Genomic DNA, 12,250 nt, shown 5'->3' on the forward strand with positions numbered 1-12,250 from the left:
TATGCTAGCAAGACCAAAAGTCCATCTGTGTGGAATCCCTCCAGCCTCCAACAATTATCTTAGGGGAAACTTGATTTTTCTCTAATGCCAGAAAAACCTTAGCATATCTCTGCAATGACTCTTAGAACATAGAATACAAGAATTGGAAGGAATTTCAGAACATAAGAATATTAGACTACACTATAGAATGTCTCACATATGGAAGGGATCTGATGTTGTTTAATCATCCTGTCTTATAGATGAGGGAAGAAAACTAGAACTATTCATATGACCTTTTCCAAAGTTCATACCTTCATCAGCTCTTGCCTACACTATTGATAATAGTCTTTTAATTGGTCACCCTCATCCCCATCTCTCCCCTCTCCAATATTAAGATGTACAATTGCAACAAAATAGTAATAATGATGAATAGTAATAATAATCTTCTTGTGGCATATATCACACCATATTATTACCATGTTCAAAAACTTTAAGTTACTCCCTATTAGGGTAAAATATCATCTCTGCTTCTCTATAATCAGATTCCAATTTACTTTTTCCAATTTACTTATTTTATACTTATTATATATATATATATATTTTATATTATATTTATATTTTATATATATATATATATATGTATATATATATATATATATATATAATTTGAGAGTTGAAAGGGACCATATGGGTCATCTAATAAAAAAATTTTCAAGCTGATGCCTGATGTTCGGGGTAGCCAATGACAAACCCAAGTGCTTTGACTCCAAATCCATGGCACTTTCTAATATATCACAATACCTAGGTAACTTTTCCACATTGTTATTACAATTCAAGTATGACTCCTACTCAATGAAATCACCCTTAGTATCAAATATAAATGGGATCAAATTGCCTGTTGAAATGCTTTAAAATCTGGCCCCTTCATACTTTCACACTTTCTTGTACTTTTCTTTCCTTTTAGTATTCTAAAGTCTAGAAGCCTTACTTGTAAAGCTCTTCCTCCTTATCTCTGCTTCCTGGATTCCTTCAAGATTCATATCAAATCCCACCTTTTTTGCAAGAGGATTTCTTTGATTCTTTTCCCCCTCTCTCATGTAACCCTACTCCTGGTACCTTTTCTCCAAGGTTATTTTCCATTTCCACTCTTTATATCTTGCATGTCCATAGCTGTTTGCATGTTGTCTCTCCCATTAGAAGGGATCTGTTTGAAGGCACGGAATATGTTTCTGCTTTTCTTTCTGTTCTCAGTGGTTAGGACACAGTCTGGCTCTAAGTTAGCCCTTAACAAATTTTTGTTGTTTGATTGACTGATTATTCCCTTTCATGCACTTTATAATCAAGTGAACCCATCTACTAGTAAGCCCTGAATGTAGCATTGAGGCATTGCCTGCCTCCTAGAATTTGTATTTCTCAAGGTTAAAACAAAGTTTCTCCTCATGCCTGACTTTAGTCTACTTGCTCTCCTTCATGTTTTGTCCTTGATGTCTTCTTTTCTGAGAAATCTAACCATATAAGGCTCATTCTCTTTTTTGTCACAATTTAGCTTGATTTTCTTATCTTTGTACACATTTTAACCACCACTAAAAATTAATCTTCTGGGAGGCAGGAGATAATTTTTTTATGGATGCCTATGTATAATATCCAGTACCAAGCCTGTTGATTTATATATAGTAGGCATTTTATTGAATCTGAGAAGTGAAATCATATATAGATGATAGAAATAAAGCTGGGAAAGAACCTTAGAGGCCATTAAGTCTAACCCTTTCATCTTAGAGGTAAAAAAACTTTCAAAAAAGAACTTTAGTGGCAGCTAGGTGGCTTAGTGTATTGAGAGCCAGAACTAGAGACCCCTGGAGGTCTGGAGTTCAAATTTGTCTTCAGATACTCCTAGCAGTGTAATACTGGGGAAGTCACCCTAACCCTCATTGCCTTGCTCTTACAACAGTTCTGATTTAAAAAAAAAAAAAAAGTTGATTCTAAGATAGAAGCTAAGAGTTGAAAAAAAGTATCCAGGGATACCCAGCTAGTGCCTGAGATAGGATTCCTGTCTGGTTTTAGGCCTTCCTTTTTCTAGGTTCAGTCTTCTAATCTACTACCTCATACTTCCTAAGGGAAGTTAAATAAGATTTTCAAATCCAATTTAACTAACATATTGTAAGGACTTATTAGATATTCAATAAAAAAAGTTGAGTTTAATAGAAATGTCCATCAAAATAAAAGAGACAGTCATATAATTGGCAAAATGAATAATGGAAATAAGGAGTGACTCTTGGGTCGATGATCTATTTGCTCTCCAATTAGGAGATCAAGATACTGAAAAGAAAGATAAACAAGTTTTAGAGAAATTAAGAATGAAATCTCCCTAAGTGGCATAGTGGAGAAAACACTGTGTCTGGAGTCAGGAAGACTTAAGTTTGAATATGGCCTCAGATGATACAAGAGTTATCACCATGGGCAATCATTTAATTCCTATCAGCATTAGTTAACAAAGATAATAATAGCAACTACTTCTTAAAATTGTGGTATGGATAAGATGATATAATATTTTAAAAGGACACAAACCTTAAAATGTAATATTATAATCATTACTATTTATACTACTTGTTATTTTTAAAAAATCTCATTGATCAGGGAAAAAGAACATGGTGGGTCATAGTGCAGGCAAAATTTTCTGGTACCAAGGTCATTTATCAACTTCTTTTTACTATATGGCAGTCCTGATGGCCTTGCTATTTCAGATAACATAAAGATTCTTTCCATATGTCTATAATCCCAGACACTGATAAATGTTGTCTCTTAAGTGGCCAATGTAAAGTAATATTCTTGCATCTAAAGGAAACCCGAATTGTTATTAATATCGGTAACAGAAATAATAAAATAGTAATACTATGTAAAACATTTTATTTTTAAAATCACTTTATATATTTTATTTTATTAAAAATAATCACATAGAACAATCCACCTCCAATCTTTGTTCTTATGCATGGATCTAGAATGTACTTCCTTCTTACTTCCTCAGAGGGTTGCTCTCTTCCTTTTAGATACAGTTCAAGGGACACCTAAGTAGCACAGCAGATAGAGCACAAGACCTGAATTTGGAGGACTTGGGTTCAAAACTGGCCTCGGACACTTCCTAGTTGTGTAACCCTAGGCAAATCACATAACCTCAATTGCTTCTGTCTTCGAGTCAATACTTAGTATCAATTCTAAGACAGAAGATAAGGGTTTTAAGAAAAAACAAAGAGATACAGTTCAAGTATTGGAATTACAAATTTTCATGGGCATAAGACTATAATACCTTTGCAATATTTTTATTCTTACTGGTAAAACAGAAAAAAATAATCTCATCCTAAATTTCAGCAGGCAAATCCCTGGAGGTTCTGACTTCAGGAGTTATCTCTGGTATCTTAACCATCACTTCTCTAAAATTTTCCTCTGACTCCTTTGAAATCACCTGGTGTTGCCTATAGGCTGAGGTGGGACTGAGGAGCAAAAGAATTCTCAAATTCATATTTCTATCAATTGAGCTTGCTCTAGAAGCCCAAGATGAGCTGGATTTGATCATTCCCACTTCAATCAGAAGGGTACTCTGTTCTCCCAATTGCCAATGCCTTCCTTTATCATGCTACCTTCATATCCTATGTGTATACTTTGTAGGGACCTATATATTTTCCTACTGTCTCTCTCCATTAGAAGGCATGCTCCCTGGGAGCAGGGAGAATGTTTTGTATTTTTACTCTCCTTTGTATACCCAGTATCTAGCACAGCCCTGGCTTATATTTGGTGCTTGATAGATGACTCAGTTGATTAATCAACAGCTTTGTTATGGCAACTAATGCACCATTAAAACACATATTCTCATCAGTTCACTTTCACATTTCCTGACTTTCTCTGGTTCCCAGAGGTGGTAGAAAAATGCAAAGGAAAAAGATCATGCTAGGGAAAGGTCACACATTGGCAGGCTGCTCATTACTGAAAATATATTCTTACTGCTTTCAAGAGATTGTTCTCAGTTGGTCCCTTTGAGCATTCAGGATCTCAAGATGATATCCCAATGGTGTGAAGATTAAATTTAACTACCCCCTGATTGTTAAAATGAAATTAACTCCCGGCCCATTTTTAGATCTTATCACCAAAAGTGTAAACATCCCACTTAATCATTAAGTGGGGAGATCTGTGGCCCACCTGTGCAATGGTGGGTGATGAATCAGAATTAAAATGATTGCCCCTGGGCAGTCCTAAAGCCAAGCTTCAACTGTGATTGGTAGACATAAAATTAGGGGGAGGCACAGGAAGTGACTCAATAGAAAATATCTTTAAAAGGGAGTTACAACTTTCTGAGAGTTGTTTAACTTGGACTTTGTCCTTTTCTCAAGTTCTAAGTTAGAATTGGAGACTGAAGAAGAATCTGCTGACTGGACCTGAGACCTGTACTTTGGTGAGACAGTCCTTAAATCTCTTCTTTTGGAATGACATGTGGTAAGTGAAAAAGCTAACTCCTTTCCTAGATTTTCTGAAGAGACTTCACCAGGTCCTCAGCCTTGCTGAGGCCTCTCTGACTAAGGACTAACTCTCCCTGCCTGGGTTGCTTAGGCTAGATATCTTACCCTATCCTCTCTCTGATTTCCTACTTCATTCTTTCTATATTTTGTAAATAAGTTGTAAATAAATCTTTCTGGAATCAATTAAATTCCTGGAGACCTTATTTTAAATATAATTCAGTCAAACCTTTTATATATACCCCTATTTCCTCATGACAATGGGGTTTCTTCGTGCCATTTTTATCACTGAATTCTCCTTCTTCATTCTTACCCTATGAGAAATTCTATGAGATTTCATAGGGAGGAAAATGAAGAAGGTGTTTTAAAAACCGAACCCTAAAAGTAGACTCAAAGTGAACTTTTTATTTTTGATTCCAACGGTTCTTAAAGATCCTACTGTGTTTCAATATCATCATTAGTAACATCACCCAATAATCCAGATGAAATATGACCCTGACATCATTAGTAGATACAAGTTATAAAGAATTCTGAGAATAGAAAAGCCACCAAGTGTTTCTTCTCAATGGAGACAATGGCTTGGACAGCTCCCTCTCTATCTTCCAATTATTTGGACTACAATACTTTTTAACAGCGGGTAGCTTCTGTTCATCTCTAGCAGACAAGAAAGCTGCTGAGCTCCTTTAAGAACACTAAATTTGGAGTCAGAGGAGCAGAGATTTGTAGATGCAAGTTCTTGTATAAGCCATCTAGTACAACTGCATTATCTTATAGATGAGGAAATGTAGATCCAAGAAGTCACTTGCCCCGAATTATATTTGTATCAAATATTCAGTGAAACACCTATTATGTTCAAGGCATTGTGCTAAGTCCTAGAGATAAAAAAGAAGTAAGGCAAAGATAATTTCTACTCGCAAGAAGCTCAAAGCCTAATATGTGAGACATTATAAAAACTGTTAATATATACAAATATATATGCATATATATAATAAATTAAATTTGCAGAAGTATGAACCAAATTAATTTGCTCATTTTAAAACTTTCATCTTGCATTGTACTGGGATTATATTTTTTATTTCACTGCTTATTATACATTTGATTTTGAACAATTCATTTCCTTTATTTTGGACTCAGTTTCTTTAGCTGCAAAAAGAGGGGATTGGTATATTTGTTCCCAAACCTCTTTATTCTATAATTTAAGTACTTATCAAACTGTAGGGCAAAGTTTCGATACTGATATTTTTGAGTAAAATTTTTAATAATTGAGTTTAGGTTAGGATATAGTTGAATTTGTGGCATAAATGGCACCTTCAAAAACAGAAATCTTGTGTTTATGAATCCAGATGACATTCTGAATTATGAAATATACATGCATTTAATTATATATTTACATAATAATTTGAACTCTTTATTATTTGGGATCAAGGTTAATTGGCTACACTAATTTTATTAAAATAAGTGCCAGAAAATATATTTTCCCATTATGCTTCAAATTTGCATTGTAATATTGAGGAAGTTGCTATATTTTTTCAGGAATTCAGTTTTTCATTTTTATTTTTTCTTTGATACATTTATTTATTTATTACCAATTACATGTAATACATTTCTACATAAGTTTTCCAAAGTCATATGACCTACCTATATTTTATCCCTCCTTTCTTCCCTCTCCTTTCCAGGAGATGGCAGGCATTTCAGACTTTATTCTACATGTATTATCCTGCAAAGAATATTTCCATAATAATCATTTTGTAACTGAATAATCTTATAAAGCCAAAACCTCAAAACATAAACCCAAATAAACTTTTGAAAAAAAGGATGCTTTCATTTGCATTCTGACTTCAAAAGTTATTTCTTTAGAGGTCGATGAAATTATTTGTCATATGTCCCTCAGAATTGTACTACATTTTTCTATTGCTGAGAATAGCTAAGTCTATTATAGTCAAACATGCTGTTATTGCATGCAATGTTTTAGTGGTTCTGCTTATTTCACTCTGCATCAGTCCATGAAGGTCTTTTCAACTCTTTCTGAAATCATCCTGTTCATCATTCCTTACGTAACAAGGGTATTCCATCACCATCATCTACCACAATCTGTTTAGCTGTTCTCCAATTGGGGGAAATTCTTTTAGTTTCCAAATACTTTCCACCACAAAAAGAGCAGCAATAAATATTTTTATACTAACAAATCATTTCTCATTTTAAAAAATCTCTTAGGGATACAGATCTAGTAGTGGTATACTGGATAAAAGGATATGCATTGTTTTATAGCCTTTTGGGTATAGTTCCAAATTGCCTTCTAAAATATTTGGATCAGTCCACAACTCCATTGGTAATGCATTAGTATCCCAACTTTGCTACATCCCTTCCAAAATTTACCATTTTTCTTTATTGTCATATTGGCCAATGTTATAGATGTGAGATGATACCTCATAGTTGTTTTAATTTGCCTTTCTCTAATAAGAGGGATTTAGAACATTTTTTCATATGATTATCAATAAAATCAATTTCTACTTCTGAAAACTGCCTATTCATATCCTTTGACCATCTATCAATTCAGGAATGACTTGTATTCCTAGAAATTTGACTTAATTTTGTTATATATTTGAGAAACAAGACCTTTATCAGAGAAATTTGTTATTAACTTTTTTTCCATTTGTTGTTTCCCATCTAATCTTAGTTGCACTGGTTTCATTTGTACAAACCCTTTCAAATTTAATATAATCAAATTTATTTATTTTACATCTTGTTAAGTTAGTTCTCTGCCTCTTGTTTGGTCATAAATTCTTCCCTTCTCCATCTGACAGGTAAACTATTCTCTGTTCCCCTAATTTACATATAATATCACTCTTTGTATCTAAATCATATACCCATTTTGATCTAAGCTTAATATAGGGTGTGAGATATTGATCTAAATATAATTTTTGCCATACAGTTTTCTAATTTCCCAGAAGATTTTGTCAAATAGTGGGTTCTTATCCCAAAAGCTGAGATCTTTGGGTTTATCAGACACTAGATTGCTAAGGTCATTTACCCCTCATCTATTCTATTCATCTATCCTTATATGTCTTTGTCAATACCAGATTACTTTGATAATTACTTCTTTATAATACAGTTTAAAATCTGGTACTTCTAGTCCTCCATCTTCAGAGACTCAATTTTTAGTGTGTAAAAATAAAATAAAATTAAATTAAATAAAAAAAACCCTGGTCCAGATGACATTATTTTCTTGTATTTATTTGGAGCAATATACTTGAAAATATATGATTTTCCCAGAGTGATATAGCTTCAATATGTTAGAGTCTGAATTTTAATACAGCATTCTTTTACTACATGTCCTCTCCAAGATAATCTCTAAGGTCTCTTCAAGTCCTCAAATGGTGACATTCTTTGCTTAATTGTTCCTCCCTATTATAACATTCAATATATTTTTTTGCTGTGGAGTTCTATGATTTTATAAGAGCATCACATGGTCATGGTGAAACAAATGGCAAAACTTCCTTTGACTGGATCAAAAGGCCCGAGTTCTGACCCTGTCTTTCTATACACCCTCTAATAAAATCTTCTCATTTTCCTTTTTCTTCTTCTTGTCTTGTTCTTTTCCTTCTTACATGTGAAATAGATGAACTAGCTTTTTACCATACATTTGTCAAGCACCTACTATGAATTAGATATTGGGTTTGGCATCAGAAATATAAAAATTAATACTATTTTTAACCTCAAGAAGCTTGCATTCAAGTAGAGAGGTACAACATAGTATAAGGAAAATAAGGACCAAGGAAGGGAGGTTTAGTTTCAATCAGAAGTTCTTAACTATTGTATGTGTATATGTGTGTGCCATTCAGTAGCCTGATGAAGCCAATGAATCCCTTTCAAAGTCAGGCTTATGAATAAAGAAAAATAATGAGAAAGATTAGACAGGATGCTAATTAGATTGAAATACAGTTTTCAAAAGAGTTTTAGAAACCATCCCCAGATAAAGACTATTTGGTTTAAACAGTGATTATGAATGGTTCATGAAAAGTAAGGAAAATAATTTCTGCATTAACTGCCACAAAAAATTATTATAAGAATAAAGTGATATGTATACACATTTATTTGTATATATGCTAAATTATATTATGAATCAAAGGTTTTCACGAGAAAATGTTAGTTACAATAATGATGATAACAATGTCTATTGTTATTATCATTGTAATTATGATTAGTATAGCTATTTTTGTCCTCTACCAAAGGCTTCCTCTAGAATGGTATATTTATTTTCTTGAAGGCCATGAGCCAGGGGAGCTTAAGATTTCACCAAATTAGAGAATTGATTTAAATTTAATAGGTGTCATCCTGGAACCAGGCTTACTAAGTTCAGAAAAACTTAGTCACTAAAATATATTATACATATATATATATATATTTAATACATAACCATTACTATAGGTAATCATAGTGAGGCATGAAGTTAGTTGTAATTTTAATCAGAGAAGAGGATACTTTGTGGTATAATAATAATCTAATTTCACAATATTAGCACAAAGAAATATGTCTCCAATTTGTTCATTTTTCCAGTAGATCTCAGATCAAATCTTCTATTTCCAGTGATGTTTCAGGGGGAAAAAAGATGACTCACAGCCAGTTTCCAAGAAACTGCATTTGGTTGCCATTAACAACCACATGCATGAAACAGAGATTGACTGTCTACTAATTTTTCCCAAATATCTACAAGGGGAAGAAACATGATAATTGGGAATATGAAGAGATATGAATTTATAGAATTAAAAAATACAAACAAAAATAAAAGCAGTATTTCTCTTTTATTTTGAAGGTGACTTCTAAACCAAGTTTCATAAACTGAAGATGATTAGGACACAGTGTGACTCAGAGACTCTCGTTTTTGAACTTGAGATGCTACCATATTGTGGGCAATGACTTGATCATTGAATAGGTCCCTACTTACGTGATATAGCATTTAGGATCTTGAGAAAGTAGGATTATAAAGTTCACAGAAGAGAGACTTCTTTCTGAGTCAGTTCTTAATCATCCAATAAAATTGGATGGATAGAGGAGTTAGATGTTATCATTTTTAGATACATTCTAAATGTGTCATTCTTTTTTCTAACATACCATATTCTAAATTTCTTCCCAATTTTACATTTTTATTTTTTAAAATATTTTCCAGCTCAGACTATTATGTTCTTACATTTTATGTCCCCAGTTCCCTTCCTGTTCTAAAAATTATCTTCTAAGACTACTTTGATCACTTGCATTAAATATTCTAAGATTCCTTTCAGTTCTGTTGTTCTGTCATATTAACCCATATCAAGGATATTAATAATGTTGTCTGACATTCTCAAGGGTTTCCCTATATTTTTTCCTGTAAAGATGGAAGAGTTGGAATATAGAATAATTTCAGAAACAATCCTATAAAATCAAATTGATTAGCAAAATGACCTTTGGTGTCCATTTGGAATGTCCTTTCACCATTTTCTGCTGCTCTAAATATGACCCATTATTTAAGATCCAGCATGAATGCTATCTTCTTCATCAAAACTTCCCCATGGAATTCAGCCCATATTTCTTTTACCAATCTCTGAGTCAGAAAACAGCAGAATCAAATCATTTTGAAATTCAAAGAGATGTAAGGCTAATATAATTCAACCTCTAACTCAAAATAATATCTGAGATGCCACTTTTTGTGCTCCTGGTGATTTTTTTCAATTCCCATTCTAGTTTGTATGTATTCTAAAACTAGTGGTTCAAAATTAGAAAAAAAAAATACTACAGATAAACCTTGACTCCTCTGCCCTTCTCCTTATCACTGAATTTATTGATTTCCTACAAATATTACATATTTCAGCACTCAAGTAAAAAGTTTAAATCTTGTATCTCCTCTTACTTATTTTGCACCCCTACTTCTCTCCTCCTTCTCAACCAAACACATATTTGGTCATACCTTTGATTTTGCTGTCACTCTCTCTAGAAATCCTGCCCAAATACCATCAGATATATGTTTACTTGGAATGAATTACCACCTTATCTTTGCTTTTAGTTAATGACTTCTTTCATTCATTTGTCTTAATAAATGGATGAAAAAAACATGTATTACATGCAAATAGTATCACTCCTAAACATGGAATACAAATAAAAAAGGGGGAAAAAGTCTCTGCCTTTAAGAAATTTATATTCCAGTGGAAGAGACTATACTTTAACATTTTAATCTGGAAATTTTGAAGGATGGTGACTAGGATTGTAGGGAAATAGTTTAACACATTGGAACAATGACAAAGTTGTCCTCATCTTTGTTGGAGAGCTTTAATGAGGAAAGAAGGGAAGTTAACTCAACTTTTGGAAAGGGTACTGAAAAGAAATTTTTTTAAGGTAAGGCAGCTAAGGAAGAAGGAGGGCAATGGGAGAAGGAATGAAATAAAGCATGGGTGGAATTTTTTTGAAAGACAGCAAGATGTTTTTATTTTATTTTTATTTTTTAAATTTATGTATTTATTTAGAATATTTTCCCTTGATTACATGATTCATTATCTTTCCCACCTCCCTGCTCTGAAAACTAACAAGAAATTTCACTGGGTTATACATGTATCATTGCTCAAAACCTATTTCCATATTATTCGTATTTTTTATAGATGATCTTTTAATGCCCAAACCACAATCATATCCCCATCGAACTATGTGATATATCATATGTTTTTCCTCTGCATTTCTACTCCCACATTTCTTTCCCTGAATATGGATAGCATTCTTTCTCATTAGTTCCTCTGGATTATCCTGGATCCTTGCATTGCTTCTAGTAGAAATGTCTATTACATTTGATTATGCCACAGTATTATCACTTTCTGTATACAATATTCTCCTGGTTCTGCTCATTTCACTCTGTAGCAATTCCTGGACATCCTTCCAGGTAACATAGAAATCCCTGAGTTCATCATTCCTTTCAGTACAATAGTATTCCATCACCATCAGATATCACAATTTCCTCAGCTATTCCCCAATCAATAGATACTCCCTCATTTTCCAAATTTTGCCACCACAAAGAACATGGCTATAAATATTTTTGTACAAGCATTTTTCCTAATTAGCTCTTTGGGGTACAAACCCAGCAGTGATATATCTGGATCAAAGGGCAAGCATTATTTTAAAGCCCTTTGGGCATAATTCCAAATTGCCCTCTAGAATGGTTGGATTAATTCACAACCCCACTAGCAGTGTACTATGAATTTCCCAATTTTGCCACATCCTCTCCAAGATTTATCACTTTCCTTTGCTGCCATTTTGGCCAGCCTTCTAGTCATGAGGTGGTACCTCAGAGTTGTTTTGATTTGCATTTCTCTAATCAGAAGGGATTTAGAATACTTTTTATGTAATTATTGATAGTTTTGATTTCTTCATCTAAGAACTGTCTTTTTTTATTTTTTCTTAGGAAGTCCCTTGATGGCTTGTTCAATTTCTTTTTCTGAGATGGCATTATTTAAGAATTATATTTCCTCTTTTGTTCATCTAAGCAATTTATATTTTTGTAAGTATTCAAAGGGTGGAGATTTTTATGAAATGGTAATTAAGAAGAAACTGTGGATAATCTGGGGAATGTAAAGATTATTTTACCTTTGTGACTTGAAATCTAAATAATTGATCATCAGGGAAAATTCCCAAATAATAAAATACCCAAATCAGCTGTGAATTATGCTGATTTTAATTAACATAGAGGGAAGGAATTAAGGAAAAGAGAAAGAGAGAGAGAAGAATTAATTTAAACTGTTCTTGCTCAGGCT

The sequence above is a fragment of the Monodelphis domestica genome, chromosome 3, assembly GCF_027887165.1.
Source record: "Monodelphis domestica isolate mMonDom1 chromosome 3, mMonDom1.pri, whole genome shotgun sequence".
Taxonomy (NCBI): Eukaryota; Metazoa; Chordata; class Mammalia; order Didelphimorphia; family Didelphidae; genus Monodelphis; species Monodelphis domestica.